The 23193-nt window shown below is 47.0% G+C and overlaps 1 protein-coding gene and 1 long non-coding RNA gene across 7 annotated transcripts in view; one reads left to right on the top strand and one right to left on the bottom strand.

The window, feature by feature from the left end:
• The window catches only part of LOC138521417 (spermatogenesis-associated protein 21-like), a 1690677-nt gene that overhangs the window by 581177 nt on the left and 1086307 nt on the right, over positions 1 to 23193 (bottom strand). The gene's annotated exons all lie outside the window — the stretch shown is intronic.
• The window catches only part of LOC138521416 (uncharacterized), a 65478-nt gene continuing 55777 nt past the window's right edge, over positions 13493 to 23193 (top strand). For both annotated transcript variants that reach the window (XR_011283042.1, XR_011283043.1), the window contains exon 1: positions 13493 to 14244. This is a non-coding gene — a long non-coding RNA (uncharacterized lncRNA). The remainder of the gene's footprint in view (positions 14245 to 23193) is intronic.

Below are 23193 nucleotides of genomic sequence, written 5' to 3'. Positions count from 1 at the left end.
CTATGTCAGTACAGTGCAGCTACATAAATCCTGCTACAGTGTCTCGCCAAACTGCTGGAGAGGCTGCCCCTCCGAGGGAACACTGTTCCACCTTTTGTGGGATTGCCCGAAAGTGACAAGCTATTGGAGGGGCGTTTTGGACCATATTCGCTCAATCACAGGCCTCACCATTCTTTGGGACCGAGGGATTATATTGCTGGGAGATACTGGGCATTATCAGGCCACCTAGCACGCCTCTGCACCCACCTACTAACGCTGCCAAAATCGCCCTGGCGAGGCTTTGGAAACACTCTGAGGGCCCTTCCATCCCATTATGGTGGTCCAAGTGCTGGGACATCGTACAAGCAGAAAAAATGACAGCACTCCGGCTGGGCAACCTAAACCTTTTCCGAAATATCTGGGCCCCTTTCATGGACTATAGGGAAAGCTTCCCCGGACTTACACGTAGGCCCCCGCTAACCCATTGGCTGGAATGAGCCACGCACTCAGGCGCTAACATCGAGTGGAGCATTTCCCCCCTTAGAGTCCGGGGTGCTTCACTGGGTTCAGAACCATCTGAGGATCCCTTATCAAAAGTGTATTGTGCATTATCTCTGTGCATATGCGATGATGTCTGAGGTCTATGTTATATTTTAAATCCTAATAAAATATCGAGTTAAAAAAAAAAAACTACTGGATGGATTTACACCAAATTTACAAAAGCACGCTTTTGGGACCAAGCCGCCGCTCCTGGTGAAAATCCGTCCGGCGGTTTCAGTTGTAGGCGTGAGCAAAATGTTTTTCAATTGCGTCTATGACTCCCCCTATAACTTTGCCCCCCTTTGATGAAACCTCACCAAACTAACCAAAGTAATGCAGAGCAGGTCATATACTTATTTTGCAAAGTTTGGTAACGATTTGTCCAGGGGGAGCAAAGTTATAAGCCGCTCAAAAAATGCTCTTCCTATGAGTTGAGCAACTTAACCATAACTGCACGGCCACTACCGCAGGCCGCCGTGTAATATATATATATATATATATATATATATATATATATATATTATATTATATATATATTTATTGATAAGCACGGCGGGCTGACTGACAGTCCAAAAATAGCAGCAGCACTCAGGCAATGAAAGATGACACCAAGGCAAATCCCAGATGGGAAAATCCGCTGCAAAACAGTCCTTTATTTTTCATATATCCATGGACAGGAGGGCAGCAGAAAATGCAAAGCAAATGACAACGCGTTTCACCCTTCCGGGCTTCGTCGGGTCTAACATAATAGAGAGAGGACTTGAGTATTTATATGGTGAAAAGGTATGTAGTCCTGCTTTTATGTTGTGTTGGAGAAAGCTACTGCCTTTTCATACCACATAGTCGCCATCTTGGAACATAGTGCAAAAAGACATCAATGTATTTGACAAACATGCATTTCATGATTGCTAAAAAGCACATTAGAATATAATACATAGAAATACTAGATGTTTTCTAATAAGCATTTGTTAATTTAAAAGAAAGGCATATTGTAACGTGGCATAATATTTTTAAAGTGACATAATATTTTATTTTATTTTAAATGGGGAACAGTGGCCCATTCCGATTTGAATAGTAAGGAACATATAAGAGTCATTAATAAATGCCTCTTGGTAAATGCAAAAGGCTATCCAATATGAAACCCTACGAATATGTGCCGCAATTTTTTCAACACTATAATACATTTGTATACTACCACTATGTATTCCCAAATGTGCGTATTTGTATCATAGCAACTAAGAAGAGAGAAAATAGAAAAGCGTTCACCCAAGTGGGTTAAGGGAGCAATTTGTTAATACATGCATAATTGTATACACAATTCCAGTTGGATAAAAAATCCTCCCTAATGGGGTGCAGGGCCTAGTCAATAAATTATATAAAAAGTGACTAGTGCATGGTGCTTCTGAGCTGTCTTACTGCACTACTTGATCTCTTGGAACATTTAGTTGCATTGATGTTATACATGATGTGATGCTTTGATCTCATTAGTACCAATGTTCCAGGTGGTATGACTGGGCGGTTTATGTGGCCTATCAATGGGCGCCAGGGCAAATTAAGGAATAATGTCATATATTGAATCTAATACACTCAGCTTTACTGGAAAAAGTGTGATGCATAAAGTGCATAATTAGTATATAAAGTGTACAAAGTGCTGGTATTCGGAAACTAGTATAGTATGTGGCATTTCCGTAAGTGCTCATTTTAAAATCCATTTCCGATCTTCGCTTGATCAATAAAAAAGTTTGTCAGATAATCTACCAAGTTGCACAATGGTATTATTCTGAATATGCACAAAGCGTGCCAAATAAAGTGCAAAGTGCTAATCTTGTATTCAACAACAATTCAAATACTAGATAGTAAATGGTGGATTTCAAGCAGGAAATTACACTTGATAACTTGTCATAACGATTAATACCACTATCAGTATATATATTTGTTATTTAAAGGTATATCATTGGCTTCCCTGTTCTGTCGCCTAACTGGTCTTTGGTGAGTCGCTCTCCTTTGGTCCTTGTCTTCTTGAGTCTGTCACTCCTCGGCTTGCTTGTTCCCAGGTATATACCGTCATGTCTGACAATGTGGGCCAGCCTGGGCATCTCCCATTGAATGCTGGACTGCCAGTTTTGTCCGACCTGTAATAGGTAGGGCGTACAAGTACCAGCATGCAAGTGAAAATCAAGAACTGGCTCATATCATCATGCATGAAACAGGCCCACTGGGCAGCTATTCCCTTGTGAGTTGCTCCTCTGGGAGGAAGCAGGGAAATAGGCTTTACAATTTCCTTTGGTGTGAATCAACTTGCACGCCACTACTCAGAAGAGGTCCCCCCCTCCCCCCACCAACCAGTGTAGGAGAGTCCAGAGATGTACTTTAAACTTTTTGCCCCGTTCCTCCCAATATCGATCAGTTCATATCAAAGGGCTGATCTTTTTTGTCCCATGGTTTATGGGCAGGAGTGCTGTACACTCGAGATGTTGACATTTCGCACCCTCCCACCCCTTTGTATGGTGCCCACCCCTCAATATCTTTCTGGTCCACCTCATTTCTAGGTGCTCCATACCAAACCCAATTCGCTTGTGCTCAGTGCAGGCAGAGCCTCTGTTAATTCAGCATTCATTCTATGTCACGTTTTGTGAATGCTAATGGCAAGTTTATTATATCACTCTCTGGCTTCATACTCTCCAAATACTTCTTTAGCCACTACCAACTATGTTACAGCAGAGACAATATGCAAATGTACACACTGTCAAAGGTCCACTCTTTTCCAACTGTTTTTTTTTCAAATAGCAATGACTCTATAGAGGAGTATGCAATTTGCCCCCCACTTGTTCCTCCCCCAACCTGGACTGTGATCTCCACCGACTCACTGTGTTAACCACCCACAGAAATTGACTGCTTGAGCCACGCCTGCTTACAGTAGTACTACATTGAGAGATTACCCTACTTTGCTCCGCTAAAATACTTGTGTCCTGTGCTGTTCCCTCACCATCACCCCCTTGCTATTGAAGAAACCAGGCCTTTAAGGAAGCAATCGTGCCAGACTTTCACAATCTGGGATGCTCTCAAACAATCCGACCCATTTAAACAGATACAAAAACCATTCTACCGTTCTGCTTTCACTAAAATCTGCAGCCTACAAACAGGATTTCTGCTACATCCCCCATTGAGCCGCCATTGTGACCAACGTGGTCCATGGCCGCGCTTCCTCGTTACAATTGCGTTCCACCAACTTGCCCAGCAGCAGCTCCGGCCTCGGATTGGCCGTGCTGCATTATACCCGCCCCACCGACTTCACTGATAGGCCTAAGCCGAAGGTCCAAGCATAAGGGCCTGTCTGTGTCTGTCCATGGCTGGATGTCGGCCGTCGCCCTGACCTGAAAGCCACCAACTGTAAGTACTTTTGCCTATCGTAACCTGCTTGTCACCCAGCAGCATTCTGATAACCTCTGATTGAGGCATTATTACTCTCTATTGGGGTCAACATTGTTACCAGTGAACACAGCACTCTATGCTCACGCTCACAATCCCGCGGCACATACACCCTATGACTTGTGTTTTACCCACCACCTACGGCCATCCAATCTCCCCCTGGGGCCCCTGCCCTCAGCAGTACAATCGATCTCTCGGCAAATGCTGCATCAGCCATCTCAACAGTGACTCTATCCACGTGCCTACCCACACTAATCATACTCAGATGTATATAAACGGCATGCTACAATGACACTGATATGTGCAGATTACCTTTTAGCTTTGCTGTGTTGATTAGTCTAGGGTGCACCCCATAATATTCCTGTACACAGGCTATGTGGAACTAGCCAACCCGGCTGACCGTACTAGCCTATGTCCACTTGCTGATTGCACTAGCCTATGCCTATATTTTGTTGACTTTGCTAGGTTATGCATTTGTTTGACTAGCCCACCTTATTGTCTGTACCAGCCTTTACCTACGCCTGACTAGGGTAACTATCTTACTGTATTGCACTGAGCTATGCATATTCTGAGGATTGTACTGTATTGCACTGACCTATGCATATTCTGAGGATTGTACTGTATTGCACTGACCTATGCATATTCTGAGGATTATACCCGCCTATACCCATCCTGCTGATCGTATTAGCCTATTAGCGTATTAGCCTATGTCATTGCCAATGCCTATACCTATGTCTACCTTTGTTGATTGTACTAGACAATGCCTTGCCTGACTAGTCTATGCCCACATTGCTGATTGTACTAGCATATGCCTTTGCCTGACCAACCTACCATGCTGTTTGTACCAGCCTCTACGATGACTAGCCCACCAAATTGATTACACAAGCCTTTGCTTATGCCTGACTAGCCCTCCCTGCTGATGGTACTAGCATATGTGGGACTGTGCCTGATTTGAACTCACTGACTTCCACGTATGACCACTTCTGCCCTACTCTAGCCCATGGCCATGCCTACACCCATCTAGCCAACAGTGTGCCACTACATCTGCAAGCTCGGAACTATGTTCCCTAGAAAGATCCAGATGACCCTTTTACTGTTAATTCTACCTTTAATCTACACAACTATGCCCCAACCTAGGCATTCACCCTGTCCTCTATCCGACAGAAACAATAGACTTCGATCCAGATTACCTTGCCTCTACGAGCCCAAGACTAATAGCAGCATGAATCCCTCCCTGAGAATCAGCACCAGGACCAGTCCACGAGGCCCTGCCCAGAACCCTGCACTCTGCTTCCCACCCCCACCCCAAATCTAACGTCAGAACTAAACAACCTAGACCTTCCCCTCCAGAGATCAAGAGCCTAAAATAATCCCCACCAGACCTCAGAAGCCCAAAAAACATGACCACTATCTCCGGAGCTTTAACCAATGCTAGATCACTAGTGGCCACTGAAATAGCAGACCTCTTATCGTCTGATGATCAGGACTTCCTAGCTGTCACTGAATCGTGGCTTCACGATGCAACTGGCCCAGCCCTCATGCTAGCTATACCCGACAACTATCAAATACTTCGAGTAGATAGACCCAACGCCAGAGGGGGCGGCATAGCCATTATAGCGAAAGCCAACCTCGCTATGAGACTCCTAACTCCACCTCCACTTAATTCCTGTGAACTGCTTATTGCCAAACTGCCTATCTCTAGCTGTCGTACCCTAACCATCTACTGTTATATAAAACTCCTGGGCCCATCGGCACCTTTGAGGAGGATATATCCAGCCTTTTTGCTAACAATACAAAAGACACCTTGCAAATATTAATTTTGGGTGATTTCAACCTGGCATTTAATGACCCAGAGGACAAACATGCTCAGGCTATAGCGACTATCCTCTCAGAACATGGACTAACCCAAAAAGTCCTCGTGCCAACCCACGTCAAAGGGCGGATCCTAGACTGAACTGCGAAACCTCTATTGCTAAAATATCCCCACAACTGTGGACTGACCACTACCTGATTGTCTTCTCTATAGCAATAGGCAAACAAACTCCCAAAGTTAAAGTCATTGCACCACCACTCCCCACCAGGAGTAAAAAAACATTACGGCAGACAAGCTACTACCACTTCTCGTTCCCTCCCTTAACTCTCTCCCAAGTAACTCTGACCCTAACCTCCTCGTTGAGGCTTTCAATAATACTATGCCCAAGGCCTTAGACACCATTGCACCAGTCAAACTGCGCAAAAACAAACAGCGTGCACACCTCAATGCCTGGTTTACACCCCATCTCAAAGATCATAGACTTCAAAAAAGAAAACTAGAATCCCTTTGGGGTCACACCCCTTCAGATGAAAACAAACTGCAATTAACCAACTTTGCTAACAATTACAAAAAGGAAATAATTCACACAAAAAAAGACCTCTATAATGAGAGAATTTCCAATGCTAGCTCTAACACAAAGGAACTTTTTGTGATCCGATGACGACTGGAATCCCCCATGCCCCCTCTAGACAATGCACCTAAGGACAAACAATGGTTTACTAGCATTCAGAATGCCCTAACCAGCAAAATAACCACACTCAGATTCACCAAAGTCTCCACACAGGAAACTGAGAAAATGATTCTATCCTTGAAGCCCTCCAATTGCCAGGGAGATAACTGCCCCACCCAAATAATCAAAGACGCAGCGAGAGACCTAGCGCCATTCATCTCGAAGCTAATTAATGCCTCATTCTTGTCCAACACTGTCCCAAGCAACTTAAAAGAGTCCTGGGTTCTACCTTTGCTAAAGAAACATACTCTAGACCCTTCCATCCCTACAAATTACAGGCCCATCACTACGGTACCTTTCGTTCTCAAAATAATTGACAGAGTAGCGTACTTGCAAATTCAGAACCACCTTGAAGCCAACCACCTACTAGGCGCCTGCTAATCTGGATTCAGGCCACAACAGGGCACAGCAACGGCATTAATCGACCTAAAAACAGAAATTGATAAGCTCAAGGACAAAGGCAAAACTGAAATGCTGCTCCTCCTTGACTTGTCAGCAGCCTTCGACTTGGTGGACCATGCCGTTCTGTGCAAACACCTTGCGTCGGCAGCCCACTTCTCGAAGGATGCAATAGCATGGGTCCAGTCCTTTCTAGACAATAGAACGATGAGAGTTTTCTACCCCTCGGCATCAGCAGACCCTATCCAGACTACACGCAGTGTTCCACAAGGTTCACGTGTCTCGCCAACCATGTACAACATATTTAACCAAGGCTTTATTCGACAAATTGGGTAGACTGGGTGTCACCTACACAAACTATGCTGATGACACCCAGATCCTCATTCCTCTTTCGGGCAATTTTGACAAAGATACGGCCTTGGTAAATAAAATATACCTCCTCATTAAGGCATGGATGGCATCCCATGGCATCTGCCTGAATGATGACAAAACAAAAATCTTGATTCTTGGATCTGATGCTAACCTAAAAAAACTGAACTCAAACTATTCCGCCTTTAACATAGACAGCAATATAATCAAAGCAGTTAAAGAAGTAAAAACCCTAGGTTTCTACCTCGATTCCACATTAACACTAAGAAAACAAGTTAACTCCATGGCATCGTCCACCGCCTACACCTGCAAGTTTATCAGGGCCGGCAGACCCTTCCTAACCAAAGCCAGTTGCATCATCCTAGCTAACGCCCTAATTCTGCCAAATTGGATTATTGTAACGCCCTATACCTAGGAGCCAATAAATATATCCTCGACAAAATCCAAACGCTACAGAACAATGCCCTCAGAACGGCCCTGAATATACCCAACAGAGAACATATCTCTAAAATCCAAAGAGAACACCACTGGCTAAAGATAAATTACAGAATCCTACTCAAAACAGTCTTGCTGACATTCAAATGACTTAACAATGCAGCACCCCCATACCTAACAGAGAGAATGGTTAGGAGAACTTCAACCCGCCCCTGCAGTGTGACCAATTCCTTCTGCCTAGAGATACCTAGATTTAAGTTAAAAAAATCTGGAGGAAGTTGTTTCCCGGTGAAAGCTGCTCAGTCTTGGAATGCATTACCGCCAGCTCTCAGAGCTGACCAGTCCTACCTCAGCTTTAGGCGTAATACCCTCAGCTGGTTGCGATCCAATGATGCATGATCCCCTCCGGACCTAATTCCTGATGTATTCACTTATGTATCTGCCAAATGTAACTTACTGTATCTCACTGCTGTATTTCCCTGCATTATTCCTGTTGCCTTATTGTACCTATTTCACTGTGTAACTAAGCTTTAAGTATCCTTGTACCTTGTTGCGCCCAGTTACCTATGGGTTTGGTGCGCCCTACAAATCAATAAACAAACAAACATAAACAAACAAACCATCAAACTACATTTACGATATTTAACACAAACAGGAAATTGGTGCACTTTATTAACAATTGTAAGCTTGGAATTCTATCTAAATCCACTATATTACACACATATACCTACATCAATTCCTACTAAGCAAAATTGAGACAGTTGCCAAAGACGTAATGTGTGGCATTAACCAGCAACACAAAGCTTATTTTAAGTCACAATCAAAAATAAGTTAGAGGCGCCAGGAAAATATAAAACGGAATAACTAGCAATGGCAGTGCACATGAGAAATCAATTTATGGATAGGAGGGTGACCAGCAGCAGAATGCATTGTAACAGTTAAGAGGTATTTTGATCAGCTGATAAAATAAAAAGGACCAGTATATAAGGAGCCAGTGAACCCCGGAGCTCTAAAAGGGAGAAAGGGATTATCACGAAACACATGAGTGATGAGAAATACAGTACTGCAGGACCCAGGAGATATACAAAGGTACAGTTTTAAAAAAAAACTATATTTATAGCGCGCGCATGGCAAAATTAACCGTATAGAGGCGCAGATGTAATAATAGTTAATATGAGATATAGACTAGCTCCAAAGAGTGAAACAGCTTAGAATGAAAAAGGAAGAAAAGAGCAACAGCAGTCTATCTAAACACAAAGGTCTTTAGTGTCTTCCGAAATTGAGGCAGTGATTTGATGGTCCTCAGTTCTAAAGGAAGAGAATTCCATAACTTTGGACCAAACACAGCAAATCTCCAGTCTCCTCTTGAGGTGTACATCGAACGGGGGACCGACAGGAGATGCTGATCACTAGATCGTAGGCCTCTAAAGGACTGGTAAAGTTGGATCAAATCGCTCAGATATGCTGGGGTGATGCCATTAACACATTTAAAAATAAGACAGGCCACCTTAAATCTAATCCGATCTTCAACAACTAGCTAATGTAAAGCACGCCGTGATGAGGAAACATGTGCGACTCTACCGAGGCCAAAGATAGTTCTCACTGCTGCATTCTGAGCTTAATGGAGACGTTGGATTTGTTTAAGTGGGATGTTGAGCAACTGGCTATTGCAATAGTCCAAGTGTGCATTGGCCAAGGCACCTACTACCACAGTATGATACTCTCCAGGGATATAGGGTAATACCAGTCGGAGAAGCCTCAAAACATAGTGTACTGCCTGAACCTTTGCCCCAACCAGGGATTCAATGCCCAAATCAGCTTGCCAGATGCAGCCTAAATTTATTTACCTTCGAGACGAATTTCATATTTGTCCCCAGCAGTGTGGGAATAGGACATCTCTTAGCTGCTAATAAGCAGTGTTTAGGTCCAAATAAAATCAGGTCCGTTTTTGGAGTTGATTATTAGACATCCAACTACTGAACTAATCCAAACACTGGGCCAGTCTGCTAAATACATTGGGCCTCATTACACGGTAGGCGGTAAGGGTTTACCGGTACCAGTATTTTACCGGTACCGGTAAATCCTTACTGCCTTACTACGAGGTCCCTTTGCGGGTTGGGGAATTTAACGCCTGCTTTTTGCAGGCGTTAAAAACCAACCCGCAAAGGGACCCAGGGAGATAATTACGGTACCGCAAATTCCTTCCCATTCCCATTATGCCCTATGGGGCAAAAATGGGAATGGGGAAGGGCAATGGTGGAAGGGGGAATTACCGCCCCGCCAACCTTGAAATGGAGCGGTAATTCCCCTTTCCACCAAGGCGGTGCCGGTATTTTACCGGCATGAACCATGGCGCTAATAGCGCCATGGTTCTCCGCCTACCGTGTAATGAGGCCCATTGTCAAAGTTTGTAATTCTGATAAAGATCTGAGTGTCATCGGCATAGGAATGAAAATTCATTCCATGATGCCTCAAGATCTCTAACAGGGGACGAATGTACAAGTTAAACAGCAATGGGGAAAGTGATGACCCTTGTGGTACCCCGCAAATCAGTCTGATGGCATCTGATAACGATCAGTCAAGAAAGATCTAAACCAGTGTGTAGCATGTTCAGATACTCCTTCCAACCTCTTGTAGACGTCTTAAAAGAACAGTATGATTAACCGTATCAAAGGCAGCAGACAGGTCCAGCATCGCCAATAAGGAGAGCTCACCCTGGTCCGCGGTCCTTAGTAGGTCATACTGTACAGCCACCAACGTTTCTGTTCCAAAGTTCGGTCTAAAGCCAGATTGAAATGTATCTAATATCAGCTCTTGCTCTACAAAATTCTGCAATTGACCTGTAACCACTTTTTCCAGAATTTTTGCAGGCCAGGAAAGGCCGGCTATTGGTCAATGATTCTGGAAGACCTTAGGATCTAGAGTAGCTTTCTTTAATAGAGGTGTCACAATCGAATGTTTTAAGCTAGAGGGTATTATCCCCATAGACATTAATTGGTCATAAAGGGCTCTCAACTGCCCATTGCAGGACACTCCGTGAAGCCAGTGACGTGTAATGGGCAATGTAAACAAGCCCAATTACACGCGTATAGATGGTCAGACAAGCGGACAAAAACCGCGACAAGCGACCTGCAAATATTATAAGTGACTTTGGGAAAAACAAACCCAAAATCGCTTATGATAAGCGGACATGGCAACACTGGGCTGCTCCTAAGCGCAGGCCACCCTTATAAGGGGGGCTACCTGGCCATGTTCTGGCCCAGCGTCGCCCCATGATGATGCTACCACTCTCCCACCCTCCTTCCTCCCCTGGGTGGTGAGCTCTCAGGTCCCCACCCGCCCCCTTTTTCCACTAGGCTGGGTCAGTGGGTGTCAGCACTAAGGGCGGCCCCCGCCGAGAGCCGTCTGCAACGGCACAGGAGCCTTTCAGTTTCGGGGCTGGAAATGTAAGTGTGAAACCCGCGGCTGTCACACTCCAGAAACAAATCATGGCTGGGTGAAAAATGACCCTGCCATGATTTTTGCCTCCCCCTGCAACTGTTACAAGTGCAATAACCTTATTCCTGCGCATTTTAAGGCACATCCGTTTGAGAATTCGGGATTCACTTTAAAATGTACAGAAACACCCCCTTGGGCAAAGGGGGAAAAAGAGCATCTGAATGAGCGCATTCAAGATACGCTCATTCAGATGCCCTTAGTGAATTCAGCTGCCACCTTTTTTTGGGCAAGTGAGGAGATTTGCTAGCGCATCTCCTCACTTGTGCCCAAAAATGTTTTGAGAATCTGGCCCGAAGTGTTTGCCCATTAAAAAAGGATTAACAAGGAGGTGCTTGCGAACTTGCGACCAAGATGGCCGCAGAGCTCTGAGCTCTCTGTCTTGAGGATAGGAGAAGGAGGCCGTAGGGTGTTTCTGCCGGCCCATTTGCGAGCTGTTCACTGAGAGAGTCTGTATGATGCCGCAATGCTCGCAGTGGAGTGATCAAGGGTGGATTGATTGGTAGTTTCGTCCTGAGACTGCTGCTTGTGGGATCATCGAGAGGCTGAGTAACAGCTGCATTGGAGCTGGACCCACACCCGAGCAGTTTTTTTTCCTACTGTGCCTGACCCTGCTGGTGAGCCGCCTCCTATGTGGAGCGGTGAATTGGTGACAAGGAGGCTGGGGGCAAGCAACTGATTCCCAGGCTCCAGCGCTGACTGTTGCCTACAGGCCCCTGGACCCGACGTTCTCCATGAACACCTGAGCAGCTGATCTCGCTGCTGGCAACTATGGCACATGGGAGTCCGTCCCATGAAGCTTTGGGGGGATGAGTGGCTCGTTTGAGTTGCGGACATGCTATAACGCGGTCCACGGACATTTTTGCAACTCGACGTGGGTCTGCTGGTGCTGTCCCTTTGTGCATTGAAGCACTGGCGGCAAATGATGATATTATACTTTGCCTGCTGGGTTTTGTGGAGGAGCCCGGAGTCTATGTGTAGTTTCTGGAGTTCAGAGCCATTGCACACCATTTCATAGATTGTGGCTCCTGCAGTGTTTCTGCATGAATGTCACCCCTCTCGTGTGCTAGGACGCTAGAAGAGGTGCAAATCTGCACTATTTAATGTCCGTGGGGTGTAATGTGGTGTGGATTCCTACTGCTTCCTTTTTTGACCTGGTGAAAGGGCACCACTCCATTACTCGGAACACTTGTGTACCCTGGTTCTGGTTGGTTCCACTGTCACCTGCCAGTCATCTATGGCAAAAGGGAATAAGCGCCAATTTAGGCTGCTATTCACCCATATAGAAAGCTGTATATAAAAGTTCAGCAGCAGTCCCTGGATCAGTGGCTTTTGCTGCAGAGATGAAGGGTGGGGGGCCCCTGAAGGAGGCAGGCTTGAATGCTGCATCCACTAGCTCCTCTCCAGATCTGGCCATTGCGCTGCCCAAATGTAGTCTGGTTTTGCATCCATAAACACCAAGCTCAATGGGCTGGTATATAAAGTTGACTGTATGCAGGAGCAGATTGATAAGGAGAGCAGGTGCATCTCTGAGGCAGAACACCAGATTGGATCTCTTGAGGACTCAAGCGATACGAACACTGAAGCGGGAAGTGAAGATTATCAAGGACAAGAATGAGAACCTGGAGGCGAGGTCGAGAAGAAACATTTGTGTGGTTGGGATCCCAGAGTCGGTCCACGCACAGAATATGGAGATCTTTATGGAAGAATTCATCAGGGAGGTGCTTGCAGACTCTCCGCTCTCATTCCAGTTCCTGATGGAGAGGGCACACAGAGTCTCTACGAAGGTACCTAAACCGGGTCAGAATCCTCGTGTGATTGTGCGCCTTTTGAGCAATAGGGACTGTGATGCTGTTCTCCGTAGGGCACGTGAACTGGGCGACCTACAATGCCAGGAAGCTAAGGTCTACTTTTACCCCCATTAAATCCCAGATGTTCAGCGAGCGAGGGTATCTTTTATGGCAGCAAAGTGCTCCCTCCCGGAGTGTGGACTACAATGCGCAATGCTGTACTCGTCTGGACTCAGAGTGTTCCATAATAATAAGACTGACTTTTTTGCTGACCCGGTGGAGGTTCCTAATTTCTTAGAGTCCCTGCCTTAGGAATGAGAAGCTTGGGGGTGATGGGTGGTGGCTGTCGACTGTTGTCAGGAAACGGGGTGCTGCATTCAGGAGACCGCACTTCCCTGTTTTGTGGAGGCATTGGCAGGTGCCTTGGCGTCTTTCCCAGAGACGTCATCCTATCAGAACTACGGCTCCCAGTAGCCCTATAGTTTGACTACGTCATCACACACATCTAGCGCAATGCGGAAGCAGTTGGTTAAAGCTTCCCTGCAGTTGGCGGGCGACGCTCCTTAACCAGCACATTCGCCTGGCAAGGTTGCTGCCTATTGTTTCTGCTTCGCTTCAAGCCATTTGTTTACCAGGTTTCCAGGACTTCTGCTACGTGTTTTTGGACTTGCTCTTCGCCTCCTAGCCCCTTGTCTCCACGCTTGGCTTCCATCCCGCTTTGGCTGTTTTCCGGGACTTCGACCCTCTGCTACGGATATCGGGTTGCCTCCCTGTTTTAACGTTTCATTTCTGACGCCTCGTCTTCCCCTGCATACAGCCCCTCACTGCTTTGGTTTTAACCGTGATATTCATGCATGAGATTTCATATTGCAGCTACGGTCTCATTTTCGGTTGACACTTTATGGTACAGTTGCAGGACATTTCTCTCAGATCATCACGTACTATGTTCTTTTGTCTTTCACCTCACCATACATCTGCATGAACACTGCAAGTTTTTTGGACTGCATACTGAATCTCATACGTGGATTGGCTGGATGGTGTGACTTTTTTCTCTTTCCAAACGGATTGCACTGGTGTTTCCTGTGGATTGGTTCTGGACACATATTTACTTTGGACTCTTTAGTTGCGCCCTAGTTCCTCCCGGGTCAGGTCATCTATTGAACACTACAAAAGAAGGATTCTGCACGTCACCAGGTGTGTCTTCTGCGTCACCTAAGACCAGGTGCAGCATACGTAGGTGCCAAGCTTGATATTCTGGACTACAGGTAAGAGTTTGGGAGTTTGTTGTGGAGGATTCTTATTTTCTGTTTCTTACATAACATGACCATTGTACCTATGTGTTCTCTTCCACTCTAGCTCTGTTGCTGCCCAGTCATAGGGCGTCAGGGGATAGATACATTGTGGGACCCGGTCCCTGACAACTGTGGTCATGTTGGTTTTGTGATCTCTGTCGTTTTGATGCTTCGGAGTTTGTGGGCATTTGTTCCCTCCGCATGTATTCAGCCTATTCTTTATCTGCCGTCTATGGCTGCTCTGCTTTGTGTTCTCTGTTCTCCCATAGAGTTGTGATATTTGTCCGACAATATTCATGGTAGGAATGTAGCATTGCAGTCCATAAGCTGATTAGTGGCCTCCTTTTCTTGGAGTCCTCCATGGCCGAGTAGTCAAGTCTGATGGCTCTGGGTAGTTACCCAGTTGATGTGGTGGAGGGTGTTCAGTTGTATGGTGGGTTATTTTCGCTGTGGTTGTGGGTTAGCAGTGTGGGGGATAAAGATTCCTGTGGGAAGTTGGGATCAATCATTATAAAAATTGGTTTACGTTCTGAAAGAGCACAGTGATGGTGATAGAGTATGAATGAGTCTGCTTTTGGCATGGGTGGCAGTGTGTATGCTCCTCCCATTTTTTAAATGTATATTCTTTGAGATTTGCTAATTATGACGGTTGATATTTTTGGTGGACCGGGCTGGTCTTGAGTCACTGCCCTCCCTTATCTCCAGTGATCATATTCTGGCAGCAGTGAAATCGCGGCCCTAGTCCAAAGCTTCGGGCACCGATGGCATCACCGCTGAATTTTACAAAGGATATGGGCTGGATGTAGTTAATCACGTGGGGGCTGTCCGGACAGCTCTGTCCTACATTGTGTGAGGCATTTGTGTCTTTAATTTTAAAACCTGCTGGACTGTGCTTAATATAGACCAATTTCGTTGCTGAATCGGGCCAAGAATATGTTTGACAAAGTCTTGGTTGTTCGCCTCCTTCCCCACCTTACCACCATTATCCACCCGGATCAATCAGGGTTCATGTCGGGAAGGTCTACTTTACTTAATCAGTTCTTTGCTATATTGTCTCAGATAGATCCCGCCGTACAGGCCGTGTGCGCCCTACTTGATGCTGAAAAGGTGTTCAATACGGTTGCCTGGGACTATTTGTTCACAGTTCTTGAAGAGGTGGGATTACCAGATTACTTCCTGAGAGCAGTTAAACTGTTGTATGCCAGAGCTAATGCTCAAATTGGACTGTTTGGTAAAAGATTTGCTTCCTTTGTATTGTGCCACAGCACACGCCAGAGCTGTCTGCTATCACCGTTGATATTTGCAATAGCCATAGAACCTTTGGCTATATGATTATATAAGTTTCACCAGGACAGAGGGCTTGCCCTTTTGGGAGCACGAGAGATAGTTTCACTTTATGCCGACGACATCCTTTTTTTATTTTAAGGACCACAATACTAATGAACTCCCTTTGACCTGTGAAGTGGAAGAGTTTGGAGACCACTCGGGTCTTCAGATCAATTGGTCCAAATCAATTCTGTTTCTTTTAAATGACAGCACAAAATGTCCAAAGGATAAGGGTGCGTATATCTGCGAACAGGTCTCCGTAAAGTACCTTGGAGTTCAAGTAAGCAGAGACCATGTTTCTCTTCTGAGAGACAATCATTTGGCTTATCTGGGTCTCCTTTGGAATAAAATTGACAAGTGGTGCTCATTTCCACTCTCTGCTATAGGTCGTATTGCCATTGCCAAGATGGTGATGGTGCGTAAGTTATTATATTATTTCCCAAATATTTCCAAAATATACCGGTATGGCCTGGCGTATTGTTTTTTGCTCAATTGAAATCCCTTTTGATAAATCTCTCTTGGCATCCCAAGTCTCCTTGAGTGCGATGGGAGACGTTGGTTTTACCCTATGATCAGGGAGGTGTGTGGGCTCCGGATATGGAGCTTTACTTAATGGCATCTCAACTGCACTTAGTTGCTTACTGGATGCCAGGGTCCTGTTTTTATCCACAGGTGCGTATCGAGCGTTGCTCATTCCACCATTGTTCATTGCAGGGCACCTCGGTGTTGCAGCGAGTAGACAATAGGTGCCACTTTGACCCTGTCGCTTGTACCATTCATGCGTGGAGGAGGTTACTGGGCTGTTTGCAAGTCACACTTCCTATGCGCCAGGACTTGATATTTGGAGGATAGGGGAATTGCAGCCGCCGTGTGATGAGGTGATAGCTGCGGCGTGGGAGGCCTTGGGTATTCGCCATATGTTTGATTTGTACGCAGAAGAGAGATTTTCTTCTAGAGAGCAGTTCGAAGCCAAGGTTGGACACAGGTTTTCGACTCACATTCCAATATTTTAGATTGTGGCTTCTATCAGGAGTTGGGCGCTCTCGCAATGGCAAATCCGCCGGGATACCGCCTAACGCAATTAGCGTTAGTGCAACTTGGTCCGGCGCTATTAGCGCCGGATCACAAGTTGCAGTGGCGGGGCAAGAGCCTGTTTTTTCTGAGTCCATGGGGCTCAAAGGGGCATTTTTGGCACAATTAACGCAGCAGCAATTGCACGGTGGTAATTTCGCAAAAATGGACGGAAAGTCAGCGCATTCGCCTCCAGCTCAGTGCTGGAGGTGAATGCTATGAGTTTCCCCCAAACTCTGGATTGGGTGGAGCGGTAATGCAGAGGTAATATCATTACTACTGCATTGTTACTGGTCTGCCCAACTCCTGATGAGGCCCTGTGCGAGGCGTTTCAGGCATGGTCTTTGGTGTTCCTGCTTGACCCATCTACTACTCCAATGTTGTATTTCTTGATTCACTCGGCTAACGCCCACACTCTTGTCTCTTCTATCTATCACATGGCTCTGCAAACGACTCTGAGGGGTGCACTTACCGCTAGGGTAAAGTGGGAGAAGGATATTGGCAACAGATTTAGCAATAAGCAAATGTCCAAGCTCTGTGAATCTACAAAGGTCTGTACCATAAACACTCGCTATAATATGATTCAATATAAAACTCTGCATCGAGCGTACCTCATCCCATCCCGACACATGCTGTTTGACTCTGTTAAGTCTGGGGAATGCCCTATGTGCCATATGGCTGAGGCAAACATTTTGCATATGATGTGGTCTTGCCCGTTATTATCCTCATTTTTGGGCCAGGTGGTCTCTGCATTTACACGAATGCTGGAGCTTGAGGTACTGTGTGAGTTGTTCTGCTGTTTGTTTGGATGGCTGCCCGGCGGGCCTAAGTAATATAGAAAGCTATTGGCGATTGGTATTATTTTAGCACGTTGGAGTATTCTTTTGAAATGGACCAGTAAGACACTGCCGACGTTTGGCTCTTGGGTGCAGGCTATGACATGGTCTTGTGATGTGGTGTGAGATTACTGTTCCATGGCTGCTGCCTCGGTTAGACCTTGAGATGCCTGGGCCTCATTTGTGGCTTTTCTTAATACGCAACATACTGAAAGTTCTGCATCAGCAGAAGAGCCACCAGATCCGACATAATTGAGACCAAGGTCTACTGTTCTTTTTTAAAAAAAATTATTTTTTATTTTATTTTTTACATTTGTATAGCGCACAAGCAGCCCTCGGGCATTGTGGCGCTGTTGCTTGAGGGGTACTTAGTGTACATTTGTAGTGTACAACATATTTAAGTATGCAGACATGATAGGTGTGTTAAGCGAAGAGCATGGTTTTCAGAGCCTTTCAGGATTGCATATGTGATCCCTCCGCACGTAAGGATGCCAGGTATGGGAAGCTAGCGCCGCCTGCTCTAACTCTTTTGCCCAAGAGTACAGTGAGCATTTAAAGTAAGGAATTCTTGTGGGTCTTATACAGGTGGATGGGTGAATCCTTTCTGACAAGTAGGCAGGTGCAGAGAGGTAGATGCACTTGTGGGTCAATGCCAAGGCTTTGAAGATTATGGGCCTCATTATAACTCAGGCGGTCCGGAAATAACGGTGGCGGTAAACCTGCGGGACCCAGGCGGGAGGTGATGTTCCCACCAGGTCTGACCTGGCGGGTTTAACACCACCCGCCTGCAGGCGGACGAGGAAACACCAGCAGCATTACGAGATGCTGCCGGTGTTTCCATGATCCCCATTCCCATCGAGTCCCATAGGACTCGGTGGGAATGGGGATTAACACCATTCCGCCTCCGTGATTCCCGAAAAACCGGGGTTGTAATGCCCCGGTAATTCTGGGAATCACGGAGGCGGAATGGTAATACGAGTCCGGCGGTAACCAGGCGGTTTTACCGCCGCGGTTACCGCCGGACTCGTAATGAGGCCCTATATGTTCTTTTATAGGGAGCCAGTGGGCTTGTTGTCTGGCGGCCGTGATGTGTTACCTTTTGGGTATGCACAAAGCTGTGTGTAGTGCACTGTTCTGGATGACTTGCAACTTGTCCAGGTTTTTTGTCGATGTGCCTAGGAAGAGAATGTTGCAGTAGTCTAACCTTGAGCCGGTAATAGCTCTTACTATGTTGGTGCAGTTCTCTTTTGAGAGGAATGGTCTAGCTGCATTCAGGAGCTTAGCATGGCAGGCTGCTGAGGAGGCGATCGCGTTGACATGCCTAGTCATGCAAAAGTTGGAATCCAAGTATACTCCCAGTGTTTTCACAGAGTCCGATACTGGGATTATAATTGAATCGCAGGTGAAGTGGCTGAATTGTGTGTCGAGGTTCTTGAGTGTGTCAGTGGAACCTACCAAGAGAAGTTCAGATTTGTGTGAGTTCAAGCACAGTCCGTTTGCTGCCATCCAGGTCTGGATGGTGTTGTATATGTTGTTAAGGGTTTTCAAGTCTGTGTCATAGTCGCCTGAGAATGTGAGTAGGATCTGAGTATCGTCCGTGTAGTTGGTGTAGGAGATACCCAAGGTGTCGAGAATGAGGAAGAGGGGCCGTGTGAATATGTTGTAGAGGATGGGAGAGAGGCAAGAGCCTTGGGGCACCCCACATAGCATGATGGTTGGAGAGGCAGATGCTAAGTCAGAGAATATTTGCATGGTCCTTCCGTGTTGGAAGGATGTGATCCAGGCAGTAGCGTTAGGAGAGAACCCTGGGTTTAGCGCTAGCAGCAGCTGCCCTGGTGCTTATGCTAGCTACTGTTTATCACATGCTGTGCATAGACTAGCGAGCAGTACCAGGAGATGGTGGCGGGATGGGTGAAGGAACAGTGGCAAAGAGATATCTTAACACTGCTTGTTTAAGTAGTAGCATTGTGTGAAAGTATGAACAGAACTCCAGGTTGCTGCTTTGCAAATAGAATCCAGAGGAACATTTGCAATGAATGCTATGGTAGCCCCTGAGCCCCGAGTAGAGTGAGCTGGAGGCAAAATGGGTAGATCTCTCTTGCCAAGAGTTACATAGTGTGATGCATTTAACAATCCATTTTAAAAGAGCTGAATTAGAGAAAGGGGTCCTCATTCCGATTTTGGCAGTAACCTGCCGGTGCTACTGGTGGGTTGTCGCCAAACTTGTAACACCATTCTGTCACTGGGACATTACAAGTCCCGACGGCCCAGGATGTCAGGCGGCAGAAAGTGTAAGTCCCCATTCCTGTGGAGTCCCATAGGACTATCATGGTAATGGGGACATGGAAGCATTGAAACCATTGCTAGCGGTGCCATGTGTTTCTGTGAAAGGGTGCCGGTATGCTGCTACTGGCAAACTTCTTTCCGATACGCCAGAAATGGTATGTCTTTCTTAGTGGTTTAGGCCCTCATTACGACCCTGGCGGAAATCGGAAAACGATGGCGGAAATGCAATACCGCCATCGAATAGCGCTCGGTGCGACTATGACCCGTCACCGCAAAGTACGAAGCCATTAGCGACACCGTAGTGAACGCCAACGCTAACTGCACCAAGCACGCGCGCGCGCGCCATGCGAAACCGCAAACACCACCATGGCGCAAGGGTACGCCAATTCCGACCCTAGCGGACATGTACCTAACGCCATCAGGCATGGCGTAATGTACCATTCCGCCATGGTGAGAAGTACGGCATCGCGAATCAACCGTAAACGGCCCCACTGAGTGCCTGTACACCGCTCCCTGCCCACAAAGTACAACTCCCCGTAGGTGCAATGAAGTCACAATGCAACCAGTGAAATGTACAAGTCACCCATGCATGGCAACGAACAAAAGAAACACAACAGGGGCCAATGGGAGCTGCAGGGCACAGATGGCACGAATACAGAAGCCAATCCAATGGACATGACCACAGTCCCCCACCAAGAAACGCACGCAAACACAGGCACCTGTGACCAGCAATATTCCGAGAATCACATCATTCCACCAGCCACCTGGCTGACCGGCATCTGTTACACAAAACCCAATCCCCCGCCCCTGAGCATGACAACATTCAAACTGTCATATTGGCAGCCCCCATCCCTGACCTCACGGGCTTAGTAGGCAAACGCGCCCAGTACAGTACCACGCAACTAAACTCCGAAGCCGGAACCCAATGCAGATCTCCTCACAATACATCGCCCCCCAAATAGGCATATGCCACATCACTTGCAAAGAAAAACGCTACACGGGCCAAATCAGAATAGAAATTTAATGCACATCAAAGTCACCAAGCCCATACAGCCATCAGGCCATGAACTCCAAAACACTAATCGCCATTGTGGGCTGCATCCGCAAGAAATGACCAGCCACTACTTGTGTGTCGCCCTGTTCCCTCATGGTACACAGAGCCACATTCACGTACGAAAAGGCAACATGGAAGCGCACAGAACCGCAGGGCCGTCCCAATGGGGAGGCACTAGTCCAGCTGAAAGGCCGAAATGTTGCTCCGAGCCACCAGTACTGCGTAAGGGCATGTGGGCCATTGGCGATCGTCCCATAAGATCGTAATGCTGCTCCACTGATTAACACGAAGCAGCAGGTGTCGGGAGTAAAACCCATCTGCAGGAGTGGCATACAGATGGCAGTGGCAAAAGGGGAGGAGATACCTGTCAACCAAAAGAAAAGAAAAAGAACAGAATGGCCATCAGAACCACATTCCAACAACTCACTTCAATGATCACACGAAATCCACAGCCATATGCATGCTAGCCCACTCCAAAGGATCATCACCACCCCAAAACCACCTGCGACTCATAACCATCTATATCGAGGTGCAAACACCATCACAAACGAGTGTACCTGTGCATGCGTCTGTCAAAACAGAATCCATCAGATGGGAATGTTAACGTGCATGGACACAAGTGTCTGAGGGCGCGTCGAGACAGGGAGGGCTCAACAAGGCCAGATAGACGATGGTCCCACTATGGCAGCCCTGCATCACATAGCGTAGGGGAGGCGGATAGATCCCAAGAAGCCCTGTACATGGCAAACTCTGTATCAAATCACCTGCCCATGCATCCATTCATCATTCCCTCATCCCGGAATCAAAACGCCTGAATAATTACTCACATAACATTAGAAACATCCATTGAGTCCGTGCGTTATGCAGCCTGCAAAATCCACAGTGCCCCAGCCCGTAATTCCAGTGTAGTGAAGTAACATGTATTTGGGAACGTCCGGCCTCATCGCCCACGTAGCAATTGCGCATCCCAAACTATTCATATCAATCATTGCTTCCTCGCCATGGGCCCTGTCTCAAGGACATTGAACAATAGAACATTATATTTGCAGTCAGACCTGTGGGCATCTCCTCGCCGCTAGCTGGAAACCGAAAGCGCCGCCCTTCGAATTCCTCATTTGCAACATCACGCCGAAAAGGCATCTGTGGCCGTTTGTAATCACTAATTATTCCATCGAGTGCGGCTGTGTGTGAAAATGGCAACTGCCTTCACCCACAAATGGGACGCCCCGCCCGTCGTTGCAACTCGGTACAGTGATGCATGAGGGCCCACCGTTACTCGAGTACTACGTTCCACTGACCCTTCACAAGTCTGTTCGCGACTGCACAGATAGTATGTGCAACAATGGGACCACAGCAGAATGAACATGTCAACCAATGTTACACGGCCATCGGATACAAATACATGATTGCAATAGCAAGATGCCATTCCCCGATTTGCAGCGTTGTGCGCGGGACGTGCTCGGCCAAAGGGGAGAGCAGTTTGCACAGGTGGAATTAATCACCACAGGTGGAGGCCATACAGCCTGAAAACACATAAATTGCACAGCCAGTCTCCTCCCACAACCACACCGAAATGCTACCGGCAGGACTCGCGATGTTGGCCCTGGGGGACCTGATAGCACTGCAAGTACTCCAACTCCAAGAAGAAGACGAACACCAACTGCAACCGGCCGCACGAAGGAGACGCAGGAGGAGGAGGAGGCCAAGACAGGGCCAGCAAGGGGCGCCAGCACAGCCACTACCACCACGCAGGCAGCCCGCAATCCCACGCCTCCGAGCACATCCGTTCGACCTCACTGCTGAGCAGATCCACACCCTCTACCGTTTGGACCGGGACACCATAGCCGCCATTGTGGACATGACACAGGCTGACCTTGTCAGCATGATAGATAGCCCAACCGCCATCCCACCCCTACTGAAGGTGGTGTCTGTACTCCACTTCCTGGCCACAGGCACCTACCAGCACACAGTCGGACAGTTGCATGGCATTTCTCAGCCACTGTTCTCACGGACACTATTTCAAGTGCTCGATGCCCTCCTGCAGCACGCAGACGACTACATCTCTCTACCACGCTCGGAGCAGGAAATTACCAACACAAAAGTGGGATTCCATGCACTTGCCGGCATACCGGGTTGCATTGGTGCCATCGACTGCACCCATGTGGAATTGGTCGTCCCACATGCCATGGAGGCCCAGTACCGCAACCGAAAACAATTTCATTCCCTGAATGTACAAATGGTGTGTGACTCCAACAGGATCATTACACATTGTTGTGCCCGATTCCCTGGATCAACCCATGATTCTATGGTCTTGAGGAACTCTACAATACCACGCTACATGGAGCGACA

The sequence above is a fragment of the Ambystoma mexicanum genome, chromosome 13, assembly GCF_040938575.1.
Source record: "Ambystoma mexicanum isolate Mex_15411 chromosome 13, UKY_AmexF1_1, whole genome shotgun sequence".
In the NCBI taxonomy this organism is placed as follows: domain Eukaryota; kingdom Metazoa; phylum Chordata; class Amphibia; order Caudata; family Ambystomatidae; genus Ambystoma; species Ambystoma mexicanum.
The sequence above is the reverse complement of the archived record's forward strand: the minus strand, read 5'-3'. Positions and strand labels throughout refer to the sequence as shown.